The sequence below is a fragment of the Rousettus aegyptiacus genome, unplaced genomic scaffold, assembly GCF_014176215.1.
Source record: "Rousettus aegyptiacus isolate mRouAeg1 unplaced genomic scaffold, mRouAeg1.p scaffold_m13_p_1, whole genome shotgun sequence".
Classification (NCBI taxonomy): domain Eukaryota; kingdom Metazoa; phylum Chordata; class Mammalia; order Chiroptera; family Pteropodidae; genus Rousettus; species Rousettus aegyptiacus.
This window is the reverse complement of record NW_023416284.1, coordinates 158,511,351-158,535,947: the sequence shown is the minus strand read 5'-3', so window position 1 is coordinate 158,535,947 and position 24,597 is coordinate 158,511,351. Positions and strand designations below refer to the sequence as shown.

The following is a 24,597-nucleotide window of genomic DNA, read 5'->3' as shown; positions in this document are numbered from 1 at the left end:
AACACTGGCAGACATGATATAGTTCTAAAAGTTTCCATTTGATGGTTCACTCTATCTCCTATATCTGAGGCAGGAAGTGATGGGCTCCAAGACGGCAGAGCTACACAACTGAAGGAGCCTACATCCCTGAGTCATTGCTCAGAAGAGAGAGAAATCCAGGGAAGACCTCTGCCCAAGGCCCTATCAGACTTACTGTTAAGCCAGTGAGATTTTTAAAGTTACCTCTTCTGGTAGTAAACATTAACTATACTGATTAATACAAACAGGTATCTACAATTTAAGAAATCGCTACATTCTCTAGCAAGTCAAATATAATTCATAACATATTTGTTGTGAAAAGTGGACAAAACATGTTCAGAATTACAAGTTTTATTATGTATATTTATTTAGGAACCAGTAACTCTTATTTGAAGAAACAGTACAATAGAAGGAAACAACTTAGAATGTTTTGCAAGGGCAATATGGCAACAAATGCATGCTCAGCACGGTGACCAGGGTTAGTTACCCCATGGCTATAGGGAAGGCAGTCCAGGCTCTGTTCTTGTCGCTGTCTTCTAGGATGAGCTTATCAAAGAGGTACTCTGCCAGACTGCATGCCAAAGACTTCAGCTTGCAGCTGGTTGGTGATATGGCCCCCAATTCTCTGATAAACTTCACCTGTGTTTAGGGCTAGTGATGCTCCAAGAAACAGCACAAGTGGATATCCTTCTTGGTGGCCAGGTGTTACAGATCAAGCAGGCTCTGGTTCAGGCTCCTCTCCAGGTGCAAGGCACATTTCATAGCCTTCAGGCCATTTTCCCAGAGGTGGCAGTCTGGCTTTCTAATGTCCTGCGGGCAGATGCAGCCCCTCCCTCCCCTACTCCTTTCCTCCCTACTTCTCCACCCCTTGGTGGTTCTCCAGATGCTTTGACCTCCAGGCATGCTCCTTCTCTTCTCTTAACTGCTGCAGGAAGAAGAGGACCAAGTGCTTCAAGGCCACATCCTGGTGGTCGAAGTAGAAGGCCATGGACAAGTACAGGTTGATCTGGCGGTTGATGGCAGCCTCACAGTTGGTGTGGCAATTCTATTACACTTGTGAGGACTCCTGAGTCACCATGGCCGGTGGCACAGGCATCATGGCTGGTGGCTCAGGTGCCGCAGTTGGCAGCCCAGGAAGCGTAGCTAGCATGGCAAAGATCATGGCTGGCAGTAGCTTGCCCATAGTGAAGGCCTATGAACCATGGGAGTTGGAGGGTTGGGGCTGGGCAGCCGCGGGGACGACAGCGTCATCTTTAGGGATTCATAGAGTCCTCAGGGTGGTAGCTGAGGGCAGCCAGAGGCTGAGTCAGCAGCGGCAGCAATAGGGACCTCGTAGGGTCCCCCTACGGACTAGGAGGGTGGTGGGAGGAAGGCTGATTCCAGGGCCAGGCCCACAGGTTTTCTTTATATGAGCCAGATAAATTAAAATCCAATGTTAATCAAATTATGGTCAGAGGAATTTTATATAAAAGCATTAAGAAGAAAATACAATCAATTAGGGCAAGTTCTGGGGAATTCTTAAATAAATCTAATGATTTTGATTAGCATTCCTTTATTGCATATATCTGTCTCTATTTCTATATTATAGCATCCTTGTGATCAGAGGTGTTGTCTAATCTCTGTTTACAACATAAACATGGCATCTTTCCATGGAATGAGTGTTCAATGATAATGATAATGTTGAAGATGACAGTGATAATGATAGTATTGATAGAGTTGAGGTAAAATGTATATTGGTGTCATTTTATTAAGGTTAGTAAATATATAATAAAGAGTACTTTCAAATAAGGACTCTGAGTTGGAATAGTTAAATCTATTTCTCCTTCATTTAATTTTTTCCATTCCTAGCATAAAATGTCTAATAGTGCTGAATTCAGCTTTTTTCTTTTTCCTTTAATTTTCTGTTGCCTCACCTCTTATAGAGGAACCAAGTTTTATCATCTGATCAGTTTCAAAAAAAAACCCTTCACTTTTGAGTTTTCCTCTAAATTTGTATTTGTGAAAATGAATCAATATGTATAAAATCCTAATTGACACCATCATCTTTTGATAAAATGAAGTGCCTTCTCTAGAAATCATAATGTCAACACTTGCCACCTCACTTTTTTTTTTCCCAGCTGACTTGTGGATAATCATTCTTCCAATGTCTCCAAACCCTGAAAGGAGTCACAAGGCACATTCCTTACTCAAACAAAAAAGAATTAGGGTGAATAAGCCATACAATTTAGATAAGGCTCTATGTACAGTTTAGGGGCACTTAAACATAAATTACAATACATATAAATGTTTTTAGATGAGAAGTACAAGGACAGAATCTTTTTGATGCTGTGTAACCTATACAGTAATAGAGATATTTAATTGTGCAGAGATCACATTAAAGTCATGTAGAATATGGGATGGCAGGCGGAATGAAGTAAAACTTTATATAAAAATAATGGTACTCTATTTCAAAATAACTTTAGAAAAACTTAGAAAACTTACATAGTTAAGATAAGAAAGCCAAAAGAGATGAAAAAAAAAGGAAAACAATAAAAGGTAATTAGGAGAGAGGGGAAAGCATGGATGAAGGTTTTCTATATGGGTGTGTAGATGTTTTAGCATAGAAAAGAGGGGGGAAATGAGCTATAACAAAGAGTGCAAAATAATGCAGGCTTATCCCGTTCTGCTTTCCTTCAAATTTCCCTGAAAAGAAAAATGTTCATGAAAACATGGAAGAGAAAGGGATATCCCAGGTGGGAAACCACTGGGAAATGAGCATGTGGAATACAGGACAATATCAACTATGGAAGAAGATTGTTGCAAGGACACCCACAAAGTAAACCCATAATGAATTTCAAGATACCAAATCTATACTTACAACATTTTCTGAGTGAACAATTTTCACTTGGTATGGAATGACACATAGGAGCCGTAACTGCTGCCTATCAATCCATATGAGATCATAGTCTTCCTTCAAAAAGAGACCCTTCTTAAGCCAGTATCACAGAGCAAGTAGAAAGTGAATGCTCAGACTGGCCTTTTGAACTCTGACATTTCTTTCCAATATGTTTACATGGACAGTAATTGCTTTCAGTTGGGTATTGAATACCCTAAAATAGATGGAGAGTTTTGTTTTGTTTTGTTTTTGTTTTTTGGGTTTTTGTTTTTTGTTTGTTTGTTTTTTTACAGGTTCTGCCTCCTGTTTTACATGGGCATCAAGCTCCTTTACTTGAATGTGAGAAATAGCAATGATAAAAATTTTGACCTAACATTCTTGTACAATTATAAGTTGCACTTTATGAAATCAGAAAACTGAACATTTCCAAAAGATTTTCTCCACACCTCAAAGGGAGAAGTGACATTTTCAGTTCTTGCTTCTCAATCAAGAATAAAGTTCTCCCAATTTAAGAAGGGAAAACAGCAGTAATTCAGAGACATTTTAAAGGTCAGTAATATATGACATAGAACTGAAGTCTGTGAAGAAAATCACTACTTCAAAAAGATAAAGCTATCCACTCAACCTTCAAATGCACTAATTAAAACAATATCTTCCTAAAGAAAAAATGCTAAGTCAGATACTTCACAAAACAGTCTAGTTTCATTGAAATTCAGTTTCATATAACCAAGAGGTTCTTAAATGTCATTCAAACTCCTACACAAATGGTATCAATAGTGATATAAAAAGAAACATTATATCGATCATATGATTCAAATCTCTGAATTTTTTTACTCCCAGGCTTTATTTGTTAAGAGCTAAACTTTGTTACCCTTATAGTGCATGTTTTAGGGAACTGCTTGGGTCATCCACTTCCTTTAACTTCCCTACAAAAATGGATTTATTTTATATCTGAAAAATAGCTATCTGCCCAGTCGATCGCTGGCTCTTTATCACTTGCTTTTGGTCTTTCTGTTTTAACTCTTAGTAGTCATAAAAGTAAGAAGAGTGTCTAATTATAAACTATTAAAGCCTTAGTTTAAAACCTGCTTGTGGATTTTTTGTAAACCATTTCAATTTCGTTTTTTTATTTTTCAGCTCATTTATTACCTCCAATTTCACTTGTAACGATGTTTAAGATTTGATTTTACCTTAGACATAAAAATTATAATTTATGACAATGTCTAACATGAAAACTAACCCTGTTCAATCTACTTTAGCTCCTAAGAAAGCGTAAAATATACTCACCAGGCTGAACAAAGGTTCAAGCACAACCTCTGGGAACACAAGAGGGGAGTGTAACTTAGTTCAGGCTGCTACAAGCAAAATACCATAAGCTAGGTGGTTTGTAAACAAATTTATTTCTTACAGTTCTGGAGACTGGAATTTTGAAATGAGGATGCCAGCATGGTTCAGGTCTGGCGAGGGCCCTCTCCTGGGTTGCAGATTGCCAACTTCTTGTTGTATCCTCATGGAGAACAGAAGAGAGAAGAAAGCTCGCTGGTGACTCCTATAAAGATGCTAATCCAACCATGAGAATTCCACCTTCAATGATCTAACTCTAATTACTTCCTTAAATCCTCGCCTCCTAATACCATCAGTTTGGCAGATGGGGTTTGTATGTATGAATTGGGGCGGACACAAATATTCATTTCATAACATGATGGAAATGCCATATCAGGTAAAATTCTGAAGATTAGAATGTATTGCCCCAAAATATGTCACTTCAAGTAAGGATTATTTTGAACTAAAGGCAATTGAGAAGCCAAAGATGCAGGAAGAACTATTTTCCTTTTGTCTTTCCACTTTTTTGCCCAAAAGCAAAGCCGTATTTCCCTTGTAAGGGTGACATAAATTCCCTTTGTAAATATTTTCCTTTCTCCAAGAAGAGGAAAACAACACTTATCTGCATAACTGTAGTCAACAACGCTTATATACTATATATTTCCTGGTCATCTTCCCTTAGTTTAATGCCCCTAGAAGCCTAAACTCCTTTTTTTCCTTTGTCTATATCCTTCTCCAAAATTTACTACCTATTATTAAAATGGTATATATACCCTCAGGTCTATCTCTTTGTGTTTTTACTTCTTTTCTGTGAAGTCTGAGTACACATAAAAATTTTAACATCAGTAAAGAAATATATGCCTTTTCTCCTGTTAATCCAGCTTTTGACAGTTTAATATACAGGCTCCCAAACACTGACACTAATTGGGTAAGAGAAAAGTTGTTCTTTGTTTTGTTTTGTTGTGTTGTGTTTTATCCCAGCAATAGTTTTGGCTGAATGAAACAGAAAAGCCATAAACAAAATTGTCTTCAGTAGAGAGATCTGTTAGGCATATAGAAGTTCATAGCGGTGACAGGGTAGGAACAGTTAGTAGGTTAATTCATCAGTCCATTATGCCATGAAGGACTCAGGTTCTTTCCATCTCTTCCATACTGCCATTATCTGATTGTAGGTATATGTTCTCAAGCTTGTCCTTTTATGATAGCAAGATGGCTATTGCAGCTTCAAACATTATGTTCTCACACAACATCCAAAAGTCCAAATAGATAGAAGGCATATTCTCTTCCTTATATCCTTAAATAAGAATACTTAAAACTGCCCCAGAAGCTGTCCAACTGATTTCCCTTCACATCTCACTTGCCAAAATTCTGTCACATGCCCATGCCAGAATGAATCACTTGGCAGGGGTATGGAATTACCATAATTGGCTTGGACTAATCAAGCTTCACCCCTGGAGTTGGAAAAGAAGCCAAATTCTCCTGATGCTCATCTTCCCTGGGCAGAGCATGAACAAAATCAGTAATGTTTGTGTGTAGGCCACCAGCCGACACTGTCTGTCATGGTTGCTAGTGCAATCTCTTTGTTCTGCTCATGAATTCCTTTCTCTCCTATTTTCATTATATACTTGAAATACTTATTTATTTTCACAGGCCCAAGTTTGTAGCACCAGCTTAAAGAGTTCCCACTAGACCACTTTGCGTCATGTCTTATAAATAGGCTAACATTCTCTTCACAAAAGAAGCACTTGTAAGCACATTAACAAATGCAATTGTCCATTAACCTTCCTAATCTTTGAAGATCGGTAACATAATTCACTTGAGATACCTGGGGGGTGGGGGGGAGGAAGTAGCCATAATGTCACTCAGCAGATTCTCTTTAGTTCTTCTGACTCAGAAATCACTTTGTTTGTGGTACCTTATCAAACTCCTCAAGAGCAAGACTCTAATCTCCCACAGTGATATGTTATGGGCAGTTAATAAAGATTTATTGGATAAATTAAGAAATTAGTGTTATTCTTTTTGTGACTCTCTTCTATAGTCTGACTAGATGTAAATTGCTTTTTGGAAGCTCATTAAACCTCTATCTATTTATGAACTGACTCTGCTTCACCTCAGAGATTCTAGATTCATCCTGTAAACATGACCACTTGCATTAAGCTACATTAAATTAATAAAATCCATTAACCTACACCATCCTATTTTACAACACTTGGTAGCTTTACATTTTGTTTGCCATATTATGTTTGTGGACTATAATAACAGCATTATTTTTCCTGATATTAAGGGGTTTGAAGGATTCCAGAATGTTCTAACAATGTTATTGTGCAAGGATTTTCATAAACTAGTCCTTGACACACTCCAGGGTCATGTCACACCTTTTGACAATTTCACCAGCATTCTACCACCATTCAGTTTGCAATGTTCTTAATATTCTCTACATCTCTTCAATGCATTTGCCTATACAGTTTGCCTTGAATTCCCCTTCCTACCTAGTCTACCTTTGGAACTTATTTTAAGATTCTCTCCTTGGACATAGGTTGACAGATAGCGCCAAGCAGAATTAGACACCTTTTTTTATAAGCTCATTGAACTATGTTTTATTATAACTTTGTTTTGGTTTATTTTGCTATTCGACATGCTCATTTCCCTATTTGGATGGTGAATTTCTTAAAGATGAATACTGTTTTTCCTTCTTTCCTTTTGAAGTCCATTGCCTTTTACAGTACTTTGAACACAGAAAATACTTATTAAATATCTGCTAAATTATAATTTTGAATTGCACATATATCTAGTGTGAAACCAACCTAAAAAATTTATAATATTGTTATACAGCTGGTGTCTTATGTGAATTGTATTATCTTAATTTCAATTTCTTCTCAGTGCTTAGTGAGACTATAACTAGTCAAGAAATACTCTTGAAGAAAATACATTTCTCAAAGTTCAATATCACTATTACAAATGGAAAACTGAAGACTTTTTGTTTTATATGATGTTCAATATCCAGTCTATTCAATGCTGCTATGTGTCTATCTAAAGCACTTCATATTTTTTCCATTTCTTTTTCCTAGCTCTTTTTTTCTTTCCCTTTTTTTTCTCTTCTTTTTCTATCTTTTTCTATCAATGTAGAGCATTCAAATAAATGAAGTGTAAGATTTTTTTTGAAATAACTGTTTAATATAAATAATCTTTAGTTACTTTATTTTTTAATTCAAATGAAATATTAATGACAAATAATACTGTCTCTTTTGAACTCTAATGAGAAAATTTCTTACCCACTGTTTTGGCACAAATATTTTAAAATAGCTTCACTATTTTGCAACGGTTTCTTCTTTCATGACTAGCATTTGTGCCACCTTAAATGTCCCATTCACTAAGAATTTCTATGTCATTCTCTATAATGTAAACACCTAAAGAAGAGTAATTTCAGTTTGTTTACTGGTGTATTTCAAGTCTCTAGAAAAGTGCCGAGCTCATAGAATATATAGGCACTCAATCTTTTTTTTTTTTTTAATTGGGGCAAATGATTATATTTATAGCTCTTATATCTGCATATCCAATTGAGAAGACCTTTCAATTTTTATCTCATCATTTACTCTCATTCATATTTCTTCTTTTTTGGCCTCTATTAAATCTTACATGTACTTATATATGCTAAAAACAAACAAATAAACAAAAACCTAATGTCAACTTCATCACTTTTTACCTCTCAATCTGTTTTATACACCAAAGTCAATTTCAACTTTCGGAAACACTCAAAAGTCCCCTTTCTATGGATAATATCTTAATTGGAGTCCAAAGCCTTCTATAATTTGGCCAAACTTAATTCAGCTCTAATTTAAGCTGGCTGCCTACTCATCATTTCTAAACAAATTTACTTTACACTTTCATGACTTATTCATTCATATTTTTGACCGCTCATAGAATGTTTCCCCTTTTCTCTCTATGGGTCTCCACCCACAGGCATCTTATACAAGTTTTGGTCCCAAGTTTATCTTACTTTCTCCAAGAAATCATCCATGATTTTTCCAACAGAGGCCCCAACAATGACAGCAATTGTGGTTTTAAAGTTTAGAAGAAACTAATGGAACCTATTAATCCTTTCTACCGAGAACTACACATATTCACATCTGTCCGAAATCCTCCCAAGGAGTCAAAAATACCTTTAATCACCTGTTCCACTCACAACTAGCTTGTACCTTCATGGTGTCAATGTTTTCTTTACCTCTTTCAGTAAATTATCAGTGTTTGCAGGGTATGGACCATGTCATGAATATTGTTAATACATTGACATATATGTGACTCGATGTTTTCATTAGAGCTTAAAACATTTAAAAACTTAAAAATCTGTAGTTTATTGAAGTCCACCTCATAAACAATTTTCAATAAGATTAATGACAACTAAGCTTGTATATATTTTCCACTCATGCTACCTACTGCACTGTTACTTATACATGTGTTACTTAGACACATAATTATTATACATGTTTCAAACTACACTTTAAAAAAATCTCTAAATGATATTTAATACTATTTCAGTTTGAAATTTTTCCAAAATTTAAACATAATTTTTGATAATACTTCAATTATATAGGAAGAGAATAATAAAGCAGTTTTCTGGATAATTTTGTGCCTATATCTTCACTGTGCCTTATTCTTGCTTCTCTAAAATTAAGCATCATATATGTGTGTGCACATGTGTGTGGGTGCACATGCATGTACAGTATGAAAACAAATAAATACATAAGTCAAAATTAAATCAAATGCTTAAGTGTCAAAGTATAAAAATGTGAGTGAGGTCAGGAAGGGAATCAGAGAGAGAAAAAGAAAGAGAGAAAAGATCTCTAAGAAAGAGGAAAATAATTTTATCTCTTTAAAAGTTTCATAGTAACATGTAAAGAAAATGCCTTTTAAATCCCTAAATGGATTTACTTTATGTTATGAAATATTTCTCTGTAGAAGACACTAAAATCCCTTCTCTCTTATAACTTCTTTCTGCAATCTTATCTCTGCTATTAAAATATGAAATATTGTAGCTTTTTAATATACAGCATTCAATTTGTAGAGAATTCTTAGAATCAAAGATAAAGCCCATTGCAAAGGAATAGGTAACCATGTTAGAGTTTTGCTGCAAGAATATACTTGTTTCACAGATTCTCCAGAGGAAATAAACACATTTAGAATATACAAAAAAAAAAATCATCATTTTGTTAAAAGTATAAATAACACACTAGGGGAAATGTGGTGAGAAAAATCCAACAGCAATATGGAATACAAAATTAGTTTGGACAAACCATTATAAAACATACTGTAGAGAATAATCATTTGCTCCCCACAGACTGCACAAAGTAACATAGAAAGAAATTCATGTTTTTGTCATCCAATAAAACTTTCCCCCTAGGATAACCAAAAAAAAAAAAAAAAAAAAAAAAAAAGAAAAGAAAAAGAAAAAAAAAAGAATCACTCTATAGGACAATTAATCACTTCTTAATCAGCATTGTCCTCCAGCTTCTACAAAATATCTTCCCATTTTTAGGAAGCATACTCCAAATGCATACTTTATGGACTCAAAGATGGAATGAGACTTTTAAATGTCAAAAAGTCTCAGGTTCTACCCACACACACACACAAAAACCTATACAAATCACAAGAACCATCTATTCATTAATGAGCCAAACAAGTGTAAAGGCCTCTGCATCCGCTCTAAAATCCTTTTAGCCATTGTGTTTAATCTGTTTGTTCAGTTCGTGGATTCATGTGGACTGTTTGCTATGGTATTTTTTCCAGACGACTCAAAGTTTCTAGGTCTGGAAATTATTAAGATTCCTAGAAAGAGAAGTTTGGTCCAAATTTTGCTAACTCAAGAATGGCTCTGAGGTCTCAACAGCTAAGGTCCCTTCAAGTACGAATGTGAAATCATCGATGCTTTTAAAACTTACATGACTGACCTTACAACACATCCAGTCTAATTTAGCATGTATAGGCAAGAACTGGATTGGCCTTGTAAAACTAGAGGAAATAAATTCTAGTTTCACTCCTTCCTTTATATACCACAAGCCACACTTCTGAACTCTCATTACTTCACATTTGCCTTTTTAAAATAATAATAGTACTTATCATTTCTGTTATGAGATATTCATGCATACAGCCTTTATCTAACTTTTTCAATGAATTTAACAATTATTTACTATTGGCCAGGTATTACTATAAGTATTTTACAGGCATCATTCAATTCATTTTCATAACAATTTTATGAGGTGTATCTATGATTTTCCTCATTTTAAAGATAAAAATACTGGGGTGCAAAGAGTTTAATAATTTGCCCCAACTCACATAGTTTATAAGTAGTGAGGTTGAGATTCAAACCCATGCAGTCTGACTCCAAAGTGCATGCTCTTAATCACTACATTCTCTGCAATTACCTTCCTTAGATACATTTTGATTCTATAATTGCTGTAATCTCCCTTCAAGAAAAAAAAAATCTAGCCTATCAATTTAAATTAAGATTTTGACACAGGATCACCATATTTGGCCAACTTCGTGATGGTCTAGCCAACGCTCACTGACGAGGAGAAAAGGTTTCTCTTACAATGAATTTATTTACTTTGATGGTCCAAGCCACCACTAGTGCCTCTGTCCCTATGTTCCTCTGACATTACTCATGCTCTCTTTCTGTGCCATGCACTTTTCCCTCATAAAGGTTGGCTTAAAGACCATGTAGAACTGTAATTTGCTTCTTATATCCTTACTTGAATTATTGTCTAACAGAAACTGCCTACCTGAAACATGACCTCTTGACTACTAGACCTACAGTGTCTGCAAGACCCTTTCCACCTAACTGGACTATTGAACTTGGTCTTAGATAGCCAATTCTGTCCTGATATAATCACTGCTCACTCATGATATCATCCTGTCAACAGTGTGGCTCTTTCTTTGCACAAGTATTGCTCAAGACTATTCTTAACAGTACTTCTAATCTATTTGTTTTTACGACAACACATCCGGTAGTACATTATCACATTTTATGCTCATCAGTAAGTTCTCAAATACTCATGGAAGGAAAAGAAGTAAGGAGGAAGTAGCAGAGGAGAAGGGAGGCAGAGTGTAAGAGATGGAGAATGACATAAAAAGAATTACTATTATTTAAGGTATTACTTAAAAGGATAAACTTAAAGCAAATTTCTACTGCTCTGACATTTTTAATCTAAATTTTAACCCCTCCCCCCAAAAGACAATTATAACAATTAAGCCTTTGATTATAACAATGGACTAACAGACAAAAATATATAAACTAGTATAATACATATGCCACCCCACACACTCATAAAAACTTTCATCTAATAACCTTGAATTTTATTTTTAAAGCCCAATCATTTAAGTAATGATTTATTTTTCACCATTTCTAGAAATGTTACTCTAGGGGAAAAATGAGATCCAAAAAGATAAATGTTAGCAATTAAACTAGAATCTTCTATCTTATGCTAGATGGTACATTTATAAAGCCACATAAAAAAATATGAATCATCTTTATGACGATTGTTACAAGAATCATTAGTACTAGTCTTCCATTAAGTAAAGAAATAAATTTCTTTGCTCGAAATTTAATTCAACTATTTCTTTACATATGTGGTAAAGTGAACATTTTACATGCTATAAGGGCAGTGAAGGACCCTTGCAGCAAACAATTAATATGCTTTACTATTACAAAATGTCTAAGTGTTGACAGTTTAATTAGACTGGATATAGCATACAGGCTTGTTTCATTGTTTTGATTGACCTGACCTGTCAAATCAAGTCAAAACCATCAAACAATACTTGACATTGACAAACAACCTCAGGCATCTGAATCCTGTTTCATGACCTATTATAATAGGGATTTTGAACAGTGTAAAAAGAGAGCAAAAAAATAAAGATATCATGTACAGCAATAATAATAATAATAATTTTATAATAAGAGTTCCTACTTTCTAAGGCTCGTGCCATCTTATCTTTTCAACTTTCAGTTATACAAGAATTAAATCATCTTTCGGTGTGTTCCTTATTCACATCTGTTCTCTTCAGCCAGCTGCCCATTGGATATTTATCTAATGGTTTAGATTGTGACTGCTTTTGAAGAAGAGTCAAGTAAAAGAAACAAAACACAAACTGGTTATTTGTGTTCTTGGATATTTGCAAAACACTGACAATGGAAACATATCTTTATTTTAAAAAACAGTTTTTGGGGTTACAATAGAGCTAATTTGTTAACTGGACAGACCTCTACAGTAGTATGGATAATAGTAACCTGAAAACATGAAATTATTCTTATAACTTGAAAAAAATCTATCAAGATTCTCAAAAATTACCATAGGATGATAAACATTTTTTAAATTTAGGTATATTTATATATTTTATTATAATCTAGCAGTAAAACCAATGTTAGTACATAATGTATGAGAAAAATAGCAACTTTCTTCCATTTCTTCCTAGAAAAACCCATGATTTTATTTCCTACTGGAAAAAAAATCTCGCATCACTACCATTTCTTTATAATTCGCTCTGCTACCAGTCTGTTTCTGTTTGGTACAGCCTTTACACTATCACGTGATAATCTGCTTTAAAAAGTCCTTCAAGTTATGTCAGGCCTCTGCTTTAAAATGACTAGCTCAAATCCCTACAGAATAATTCCTTATCATGACAATAACACCCTTAATAATTTGACCTTAGATGAGTTCTAAGCCTTTTTTTCTCAATTTCTCCACCATCCCATTCTCTGACCCAACTCCATGGGTTTCAACTTTTCAGCCTCCTCTCTTAATTTACTAGACTCTTTCATACTATTTTTTTCTGTTAGAACGCTCTTCACTGCCTGGTAAACTAATACACTTCTCAAGGCCCAATATAAATGTTACTTCCTTCATGAAATCATTCCCTACTACTCAAGGAAGAGTGAGTTACTTCTTCCTCCGTTTTCCAAGAGATATTTATTCATAATTATTATATCATGCATCAAGTTGGGCAATGAATGTTTGTTTATGGATGAGGTACTGTAGTATATTGATAACAGCTTGCCATCTAGAGTCAGTTTCAGGTACCTCACAGGGTTTTTTATATCAGATGATATAAATAAGTACCTAGACCATTATATATGTTTTGTAAAATAAGTGATAAAAACTTCCACTTGTTCTTATATTAGCTGAGAACTTAAACATGTACTTCAAATATATAAAATATTTTACTTTTAAAGTAAATTTTAAAAAGAATATACAAGAGTGGTTATATAAGTCTTATTTTATTTACATGTTCAAAGTTACGCTTTATGAAGTAGGGGTTCCATATCCCATATATTGACAATAATGGCACAGAAATTAAAAGCATAACATGTCATACTTAATAGCTTTAAAAGAGTTTGTTTTTTAAGTGCCAATAATGGCTCTTTGACTGACAATGTTGAGTCTTTTTTTAAACATATTTTTGTTCAGATTTTACATTTTTAATTCTGTGTCTAGTCTTTTTTCGAGACGTATGATTTTTGAATAAAAGACAAGATTAGCTATAAAACTAATAAAATATGTTCTTATTTGGAAGAATAGTAGTCATTTCAAGGAGAAACCCCCATATGTTGCGAATTTAAATGAGTAACGAAAGGAGTATAAAAAGAAGGATGAAACAGAATATGAAAACCAAGCCCCGCATCCTCCATCACTGGTGATGAATAAGTCACTAAACCTAAAATAAGCCTAAAATAAGAAATTTTAAAATAAGCCATATCACTGAAAATAAGTTGTTGAGGGGTTATATGCGGGAATTACTACTAATTTAAATATTCAATATCTTTGGTTTCACAGATCCAGATTGTAATATAATCTTTATGCAAATTCTTTGGATTTGTCTTTCTTGAACAGTTTTGGAAGTTTCTACTATGGTGTGTGGGGCGGGGGGCGGGTGTGCCAATCTGACTTGTATGTGCAGGATAAATTCAAGATTTTTCCATATTTGAATTGGGGGCAAATAATTAAAGGAACATCACTTGAAATAAATATCAAAAGCAGATTTTGTGTTTTGCAATAATTTTACACTGACTGAAAAGCTAGAGAGATTGGATCATAATCACTGAGATCCTGGGTAGAGCAGATGGATTCATTATCTAAGCACACAGGCTAGACCAGAAGAGCTCAAGCATCTTTCTGCCCATGGCTGTTTACAGGCCTTGTTAAGCAGGTAAATTTTCTGTGTTATTCATAATGAAATTTTCTTGCAAACAGCATTGTAAAGAAGGACAAAATAGATGTAACTTACATGCGTATACTCAATACATTTCAAATGTGTGCCTTGCAAATCATTTAGAGAAAAACCTATGTTATATTCCAGATGGCTGCTTAATTTTGTCATGAAATTTATTTCAAAATCTTCAAACGTTTTACCACTGATAAACTATATTGGCAAAGATATATGTGATTGATTAAAATTGATGTTTATAGCAGGTGGCCAAATTACACAAATCTGCTTTGCTAGGAAGCTGTATTAAAAACACCACTCATAAAACTAATCTGCCATTTTAAAGAAACAGTTCAAGCCAACCCAGTAGCTGTTGCTTTTTAAAAAACATTTGACCATGCCCTACCAATATGCTAATACCCATCTGGGATTTAACAATCCATTAAAATAGTCCAAAGATGCCAAATGAAATGATGACCAGACTCTTTTATTTGTTTCCCCTAAATAGCAGGCTGAAACACTGCCAAAGCTTTATTTTCCACACCTATTTTAAGTTTTATATTATGTTGGAAACTTGTAAGCAAAATATGCTGGACCACAGAAACATCCAAGTCCTCTTATACTCAGATCTGTAATGTACTTGGGTAAGACTGGTAAATCTTACCACGTGCCATCTGCCCACTCTAGTTTCTACAACTCAACACTATTTACAAGTTTGTATCCAGGGGGTAACCAAATTATACAGATGATAATGATCACAAAATCATTGACTCACATTGTCCATCTTCTGTTTGATAACAATGTTGATGGGAACAGTGTGGTGATAGGACTGGAGAGCAACATATGTCATCTACATCTGGCTAGTGCTATGCTGACATCAGCTATGTCATGAGCACAACTAGTAGGCCATTTTGTTAAAACTCATTACTAAAAATAAAATCGTAATAAAACAAATCAAAACAAATAAAATAAATTGGTTTATATTTTAAAAATTATAGCTCTGACTTGAATGAAATACTTATAAAATCAGGACTCATCAGAAACTAATGAATTAATATTTTTTAAAAGTTTTAAAAATTTTGTATCTTTTAAAACATAGTTAAGTGTGTATATCTGTAGCATTTATATATAGCTATGTATATCATTTTGGTGTATATGTATGTATATGTACATATGTACTTATATATACATATATGTGACATTTCAGTTTTATCACTCTAGAAACAGTTGATATTGTCATAAATCTTGCTGTTATAGTTAAAAGCTTTTTAATGTCACAGAAAGAAAGTGCTGTTAGACTTGGGAAAGATGGATTGGTTATAGTTTACAGGATACTGAACTGCCAAATTTATATCCAAGTATAAGATGTTTTGAAGTATCTTTATCATTTATTTGACTAACTTCTTCTACTGCCTATGGGCGATTTCACATAGATTTAAATATGTACAATGTTGGGTAAGATTTTCTCTTTAAACCTAAAAGTTGTTTCAGTTCCCATCCACTTAAGAACTTATAACTTTGCTCTATCTATCAAAGGAACTCTAACATTTCTGGACACAACTTATGCTCGTGATATCTCCTTGGTACCTACAGGATGAAGACTCATATCTTCCTCTAGGTATTCGAGGCTCTTTTTTATTCATTCATTCGACATTTATGGAGTACAGTTGTGTCTGTTGCTATGCAATTATCTATTATATGTCCACTTTTATGACTCCTACTTTATCTTACTCTTGGTTCATAAACACACACACACACACACACACACACACACACACACACACACAGCATTCTGTGGACTAACCTGTCTACTCCTCCTTCAAATACTCTGCTCCTTCCCTTTATTATTGTTTCCCACATACTATTTAAGGCAAGGATGACACTAAGCCAAAACACAGACTGAGTCCTTATCTTCAAGACTGCAAGCTTCTAAAGGTAGAGACATTCTCTATTAAACTCAAAATCATCCTCTCAACAGTTCTCATTATTTCTCAATAATTAGTCATTGCCAGAAAAAAAAAATGTAATAGATGATTATAAGAAGCTAATGTGATGTTTCATGTGTGTCTTTAAATGAACTCTACATAATTAACCATTGCACTACCTCATAAAAATATTTTGAGGGTTTTAAACAATATATATCCCTTTTAAATACAATTAAAATAACTACTCTGAAAATTGCTAAGTTCATAGATTTTCACTGTTAGTGTTAGAGATTATCGTTCAATAGAAATAATAAAATCTCATTTAAGGCACATTCTTTAAATTCTGAATTTGCTTAAGACTAACTGTGTAATCTGTTATCTCTGGTTTTAAACAAATCATTTTCCATGCTTCTAAAAGTCAAATCTCTTTGATATCTCAGCAAGATGAGTAACAACTGTGACTCTGGGAAGAGTATACCTGCATTTGTATTAGGTTCTCTTAAACATTCAGAATTCTCTTTGGCAAATGAGCAGGAGGTTAGTTTAGCTGGACATAAATATCATTCTCTGAAAACAAGAACAGCCAGCAGTACGTTGAATGACCATTTTTCTTCCAAAGCAAGTCACTTTTCCATTTCACTCAACCCTACCTTACAAGGCACAGACTGTCCAGAGCTCCTGGACTATATTTCTTCACCTATTTGCTTGTGTCTAATTTTTGTACCTCTGAAGGAAATTAGAATGTGCCAAAAGAAATCTACATACTCCTTAAAATTAAAATCAGGATAGATTAAGCAAGGTTAAGACTGAATCAAGAGACTAAAATTGAAACCCTTTAAATGACATTTCCCCACCTTTTTTTTCTTATTTAAAGAGTAAACTGTGGTAGTTGTGGAGCAGGGGAAGAGTGGGAAGGAGAGGACAGAACTGCTTCTACCTTAGCCCTCTCTCCCAAGGACTATTACAGGAGTTTACTTGACCCAGATATCCATATGGCAACTTTAGTGAAAACATATCTCTTTATAACAAAGTCTCTTACCTTAAGATTTAAAACTTACCATAAAAAATGCTTCAGAGAAAATGTGGAGTCAGCATGGTTGGGTTTCTGTGTGGGTTGGAAAAAAATAGGTACTGTTGTAAAACATATTCATACAGTTTTAGATTTAAACTCATCAGTGGAGCTTATCTGACTTTTCAATAGGACCTTATGCTTTTTCAAATCTACCAATAACTAATCTACAGTGTTAGAAGTCAGGATGGCAGTCACCTTTGGTAGAAAATGGGGTGAAAGACTGGAGCATTATGGCATGCTGGTCATGTTGTGTTTCTTGATTTTAGTGTTTGTTATACAGGCATGTTTGTAAGAATTCGTCAAGTTTTCCACTTAAAATTTATGCTATTTTCAAATTATATGATATATATATTTTTTTAAGTTTTCAAAAAATAATAAAATAAAATCTGCTGCCAAGTTAAAAATCTAACATTTCCCCTACTGTCAAATGCCTTAGAGCCTTTTCAATGTGACATTTTATCGGCCACTATAGAAACGGACTTATTCTAAGTCCTGAGGAAAAAAAAAGTGATACAACTTGAAATTAATACAGAAAATAAGGATTTTTTCTATCCTAGTATTACAAATTATGTATATCACTTAATATAATTAATATCTAGTGTTATAATTCTTTAAACCACCAGAATAGCATTTAAAAAATTCCAGTATCTCATAATAACACTCTCCTCTAGGGAAAGAGCTCAACTACAGATAGTATAGGCCATTTCAGTGCTGTTTCTTTCTCTTATCCACCTCTTTGAAGGTTAATGAGAACCAGTGATTAACATCTAAGATCATCTGTAGCACTAGCCTTGATGGATAGCATGGACAAGGCTTTGAAGCAACAATTTCAACATTAGAATTCTAGTTGAGCAGCCTAAAGAGAAGCCGTGTCATTTTTGTTCTTTTCTCCTTGCAACGTTCTGGGCTCTACCAAAGTGTTTTCGTAGTGATCTCTCTTTAAAAATACCAGCTTTTCACTTTTCACTGCTATTCACTTCAAAGGAAATTTTAGGTGCAGATAAATCCATTTAGTTTCCTAACAAAGAAGGAAAGTATTTATTATAATGCTATCAGCATAAGAGATAGAACCCATGGCATTCATTTATGTAGTATGCCCAACTGGTTGGCCGCACATGCCTGTCTTTGCTACCTCCTCTTTAGATGGTCAAGCAAGAGAGAAGGAGAGTGGATTCTGCATAGAGTTCTCAGCATTTGAAATACAGACATGCCCAAGACCCTTTTTGGGTGTGAACATGAAACATTTTATTACTAGGACTGTTCTGGTTATGAGTTACTGAAAAATGCAAGTCATGGTGTGTTATAAAGAATGGGATGAGGAAAGGAAGAATAATCTCTAGGTCCAAGAAGCTGAACATTTAGAAGGCACTAGATCCAGTGACTCAAATTATATCAATAAGAACTTGGTTTCTCTCCTTTTCTCAAGTCTGCTTTTCTCTTTATGGGCTTCATCAGTCAAGCTAATCACATGGAGTAGCCAGATAGCTGCTGGCAGCTCCAGCCCATGCCTTCCACCTTCAGCAATCACAGTGAAAAGAGCTTCTCCTTTGTAACAGTTTAACCCTAGGATTGCTCTGAAAACCGTGACTTTTTTCTTGATGTTGACTATGCCTTGTAAGCACAGGAATTCAACAAACTCATTGTCTAGGCCTGGATCACAGCCATATCTGGATCCAGACTGGTAGTCATCTATTTCAAAATACAAGCCCTAAAAATGGAAGCAGAATAGTTTTTAAAATGAGGGGGAATTATGTAAGAAAGGCTTTTCTAGGCAAGGTAGCAGATATCCAGTTGCAGATATATTTAAATGGGCGTTTTAAAATACAATGTTAACTTCCTAAAAGACAATGGAGAAAACACAGGTATGTCAATTTACAAATCGGGTAATCATAGCTATGTTCAAAATCCTGGAAGCAAGTTTCCAGTCAAGACGGGAAAATAGGTAAATGCTGTGCTTGCCTCCTGTCATAACCACATCAAAAATCCATCATTGGGAGTCACCTAAAATCTAGCTAAATAAAAGTCCTACAACTGGGGTCATATAGAAGAGGCACCTCAAGACTGGTTGGAGAAGCAGAGACGTAGAACAGGTTAGTCACACACTCAAGTGTGGAAACTGAAAATTGGGAAGAATATCTTCACTACAGATATCACCTCAGATGAGTGAGGGGGCCCAGCCCCACACCAGGGTCCCCAGCTCAGAGTTCCACCACCAGAAAGAGAAGTCCCCACAATTTCTGGCTATGAAAACCAGCAGAGATTGTGGCTGAGTGAGACAAAGGGCTGGGGAGAGTACCAGGTGCTCTTCTTAAAGGACCCTGCATGAAATTACTCAGATATGGACTCACTTGCTCTGAGTTCCAGCACTGTGGCAGCAGCTCAAAAGGTGCCAGGGGTAAACAAGGAGGAAATGAATTATCAGGCTTCAGGGTGAGGACTAGAGGGTTAGCTTTCTCCCAGACAGAAGTGCTAGCAGAACAAACTGCTTCCCAGTTGAGTCCTCCTCTGTTCCAGTGTGCAGATGCAGGCAGCCACCATATCTGAGCTCCATAAACTTAACTAACACCATTCACTCTGTCCTTGTTATTCCCTGAGACTCCGCCCCACCCAATTTGCAGGCCCACCCCTGTGGCTTCTCCATCTAAATGGCCTGTTTTGGCTCATGCTATGAACTTTCTCTCAAAGGTTTGTAAAATGAAAACAAGCAGCATCTGACCTCTACATGTTCTGTACCTCTTGCTGAACAGCCCCAAACCTGGCATTAGTGGCAACTAGCTTTGCTAAGCAGCTTGTCCTCCGAGGCACTGCCAAGCTCAGTCTAGGTGGCAGATATCAGCAGATTGATTGTCGACTCTTGCCTGGTGGCCCCAGGCAGGCTATAGCTGAACATGGCCTGTCATCGGCCCCTCCCAGGAGACTCTAGGGGTGGCACGCACAGTGGCCCCCTTTCAACCAAGCCAGAATAACACTTGGGGCTACATCTGAGGATGATACACCCAAAGGACAGTCTGAGTAGGAACCACAGCCTTGTTAAAGTGAATCCTGCTCTATAGGGTCAGCTTCTCACTGGCCAGACTTCACAACCAGCCTGAGAGTCAATTCCTCCCATTGACAAGCAAACAGCAACCAAGGCTCAACTACAATAGAAGGGCACACACAAGCTATACAAGAGACTCACCTGGCGCACCCAGCTCCAGTGACCAAGGAAGTGTGTGCCAGTGGACCCCACAGGACACCTACTACATAGGGCCACTCTACTAAGACCAGGAGACATAGCAGCTGTACCTAATATATAAAAACAAACACAGGAAGGCAGCTAAAACGGAAAGACAAGGAAACATGTTCCAAATGAAAGAACAGAACAAAGCTCCAGAAAAAGAGCTAAACTAAATAGAGACAAGCAATCTACCAGAAACAGAGTTCGAAACACTGGTTATAAGGAGGCTCCATAAACTTAGGGGAAGGGTAGATATATTCAGTGAGAAAACATAAAAACCTAGATAAAAACATTTTAAAAAATCAGAATGAAGACTATAATTACTGAAATGAAGAATACCTTAGGAGAAATTAACAGTAGATCAGATAAAGCAGAGGATCTAATCAGCTATTTAAAAGATAAGGTAGCAGAAAATATCCAATCAGAACAGCAACTAGAAAAAAATTCCAAAAAAATGATAAGAGCTTAAGGGGCCTCTGGGACACCACCAAGCATACAAACAGTTGCATCATAGGGTACCAGAGGAGAAGAGAGCAAGGAATTGAAAACCTATTTGAAAAACTAATGATGGAAAACTTTTCTAACCTGGTGAAGGAAACACACATACAAGCCCAGGAAGTGCAGAGAGTCCCAAACAAGATGAACCTAAAGAGGCCACACAAAGACACATCACAATTAAAATGCCAAAGTTAAAAGACAAAGAGAGAATCTTAAAAGCAGCAAGAGAAAAGCAACTAATTACCTAAACAGGGTACTCCCATAAGAGCCAGCTGATTTTTCAACAGATTCTTGGAAGGCCAGAAGGGATTGGCAGAAAATATTTAAAGTGATGAAAAGTAAGGACCCATATCCAAGATCACTCTACCCAGCAAAGCTATAATTTAGAACCAAAGGACAGATAAAGAGCTTCCCAGACAAGGAAAAGCTAAAGGAGTTCATCAATGCCAAACCAGTATAACTGGAAATATGAGAAGAGCAAGAAGAAAGAAGAAATAAAAAAGAGGAGGTGGAGGAGGAAGGAAAGAAAGATTTTAAAATGTGAATAATAAAATGTCAATAAGTACATACTTATCAACTATTACAAATGTAAATGGATTCAATACTCCAATTAATGGATTTGATGGCTGAATAGATTAGAAAACAAGACTCTTACACATGCCACCTATAAGAGACATTTCAGATCAAAAGATACACATAGACTGAAAGTAAAAGAATGGAAAAAGAAAGACCGAAAGAAATGAAAAAAAGAAAAAAAGAAAAAAAATTAGCTGGGTTAGCAATACTTATGTCAGACAAAATAGACTTTAAAACACAGAAGAGAAAAGAAGGACCCAGTTATCCCAGTTTTGGGTACTTATCTGAAGAAACTCCAAATACTACTTTGAAGGGACATGTGAATATATATGTTCATTGCAGCATTATTAATGATATGAAGGCAACGTGGGTGTCTATCAATAGATAAATAGATAAAGAAGAGGTGGTACATATATAAAATGGAATGTTATTCAGTCATTAAAAAAATAAAATCTTGCCCTCTGCAACAACATGGTTAGACCTAGAGGGTATTGGGCAGAGTAGAATAAGTCAGACAAACAAACGTCATATAATTTCACTTACATATGGACTCTAAAGAACAAAATAAACAAGCAAACAAAACAGAAACAAACTCATAGATACAGAGAACATTTTGATGGTTGTCAAATGGGAGGGGGCTTGGGGGGCTAAGTGAAAAAGGTGAAAGAATTAAGAAGTACAAATCGTAGTTACAAAATAGTCATGGAGATGTAAAGTATAGGGTAAGGAATACAGTCAATAACATCGTAATAACTATTTATGATGCCAGATGGGTACTAGATCACTTTGTAAATTACGTAACTGTCTAATTACCATGTTAAACACTGGAAACTAATATAATATTGTATGCCAACGGTAATTTAAAAATTAAATTTAAAAAGAAATAAGTCCTGTACCAGTCCAAATTGATATTCTTAGCTCACCTGGTTTAGAATGTTCTGTGACAAAGGCACTAGTCTGCCTCTCCAAGAAAACTTGCCTGAAGACAAAGTCCCGTCTTTCCTTATTTCAGCAATTCAACCCTTTCATTCAACTTTAATTCTACTACCATTTAAAATATTCTTCTTCATTATTTTGTTTAAACCTTGTCTAAAACCAGAGTGCAATGTAGAATATATAGGAAAGATATGATCTGGGTATATAACTTCACACCATAGATAAAATTTTAAAAAAAAGAGAGAGAGAGAGAAGTTTACATATAATTTCAAAAAATAAAAATAAACTAATTCTCCTCCTCCCAGAGGTCTATTAGTTAAAGAACTAGAATGACATGATAATAACATGGGCTGTTGGCATGTGTGCTAGTACTATATTAAGAAGACATTTGGAAAAGTGTAATCTTGGAAAATGTATCTTAAAATAGCCTACCAACTGAGTACTTTCCACAGAGCTTATAAAAGGAAGATTGTAGCCTCTCCTTCACAAAATATGTTTAAGAACCAAAAGAGGGATGTTTTTAGGTTAGTTTGAATGCTATTGGTCTTGGAGTCAGGAAAATAGACTCTCTATAAGTGTTTCCAACCTGTGATTCAGGGACAGTCGAACTACTCAATGATGGGATAATCAACAACCAATTGTTATATGAGACACTCAGGAGCAGTCTAAGTAAAAAACTTAAAGACAAATTACAGGGTAAAGTCCTGGACTGCTAGAAAATGGAGTCTTTTATCCAAGTTTTCTTGTTGTTTTTGCTATTTTAAAAGTTGTTATATGATAGACTCTCTTTTGGGAAAAAAAAAATAATGTTCAGTGTCAACTACTGTGAAAATAAAATGCCCCCACAAAATCTGTATGATGGTATCCTTATTTCTTTAGGAATCTGGACATTCAAAGCTTTAGGCTTCTATGTAGTTTTCTAATTTAACTTTTTCCCTTTAAGGCTCTGTTTCATGAAGATCTAGACTTTTTTTTTCACTTAAGGGTTATAATTTTTATGTTTGTCTTTCTGTCAAACTTCTGTTGATGTCCACATTTTTGCTTTTACTTATCAATGATACAATTTTTAGCCTTATTCTTGACCGATTTTCTGTTTCTCAGATTGTTGTTGGATTTTGGTTTTCCTCTTCTTAGGGAACAAACCTAGATTATGTTTTTTTTTTTTTTTTATCCTTTCATTCAAAAAGACGGTAAATTTTCCAGCCCAGCAATTGTCATCAAAAGATTTAAACTATTTAATTTTTTATTATTAGTTAATATTTTAATTTCCTACTTCATCTATTTGGGTCACTTTGTAAGTTTTGTTCAAATTACATTGCCACTAAATTTTAAAATATAAAAGCCACTATACTTATATATCATTGTTCTCATAAGATCCTATTACTTTCTCTATATTATCTCATACCAGCATGATTGTGTTTATTATTCACTTTATTTCTCAACTGTCTGTAAACACTTTGAGAGTAGATACAGTGTCCAACTCGTTCACTGTAGAATACTAAGCTTCTGACAACATAGTTCCTAATATATAGCAATACATGCTCAACAAATACAGTATCCTTCAAAGGAATTAATAAATTAATTAATGGATTAAAAATCATTTTAGTGCTTGACATACAACAGAATCACAATCATTTGTTCAGCAAATGAATGTAGTATGGTGTTTTCCATATATGGAACCCATATTTAGTTACCAGTGTGTAATATAAATATCGTGGGTGATATATAGAAATAGTATTGAGGTTAGCCATCAAGATTTTGGGAATAAGTAAAAATTGCCACATGAGAATAACATAACTGATTCAGGCAAAGTGATGAAAGTTAACTGAGAAGAAAATTAGAAATTTGGCCAGTTTTGGCAGACACCTTATTGAAGGTTTTACCATACACACACACTACTACAAATGGCCCACTACAAGTGAGGATTGCTAAAACTGTAATTCTTAAAAAAAAAAAAAAAAAA

General features: G+C 35.0%; 1 long non-coding RNA gene across 2 annotated transcripts; it reads right to left on the bottom strand.

Moving 5' to 3' along the window:
- Positions 1 to 891: 891 nt before the first annotated feature.
- Positions 892 to 22,915, bottom strand: LOC107516895. Of its 2 annotated transcripts, XR_001598401.2 has the most exons (4): positions 22,622 to 22,915; positions 17,394 to 17,440; positions 4,302 to 4,400; positions 892 to 2,174 (listed from the first exon to the last, which is right to left on the bottom strand). It is a non-coding gene; the product is annotated as an uncharacterized LOC107516895 (long non-coding RNA). The 2 variants fall into 2 exon arrangements; XR_001598400.2 differs by lacking the exon at positions 892 to 2,174 and having other exon boundaries at positions 4,143 to 4,400.
- Between the last annotated feature and the right edge of the window lie 1,682 nt (positions 22,916 to 24,597).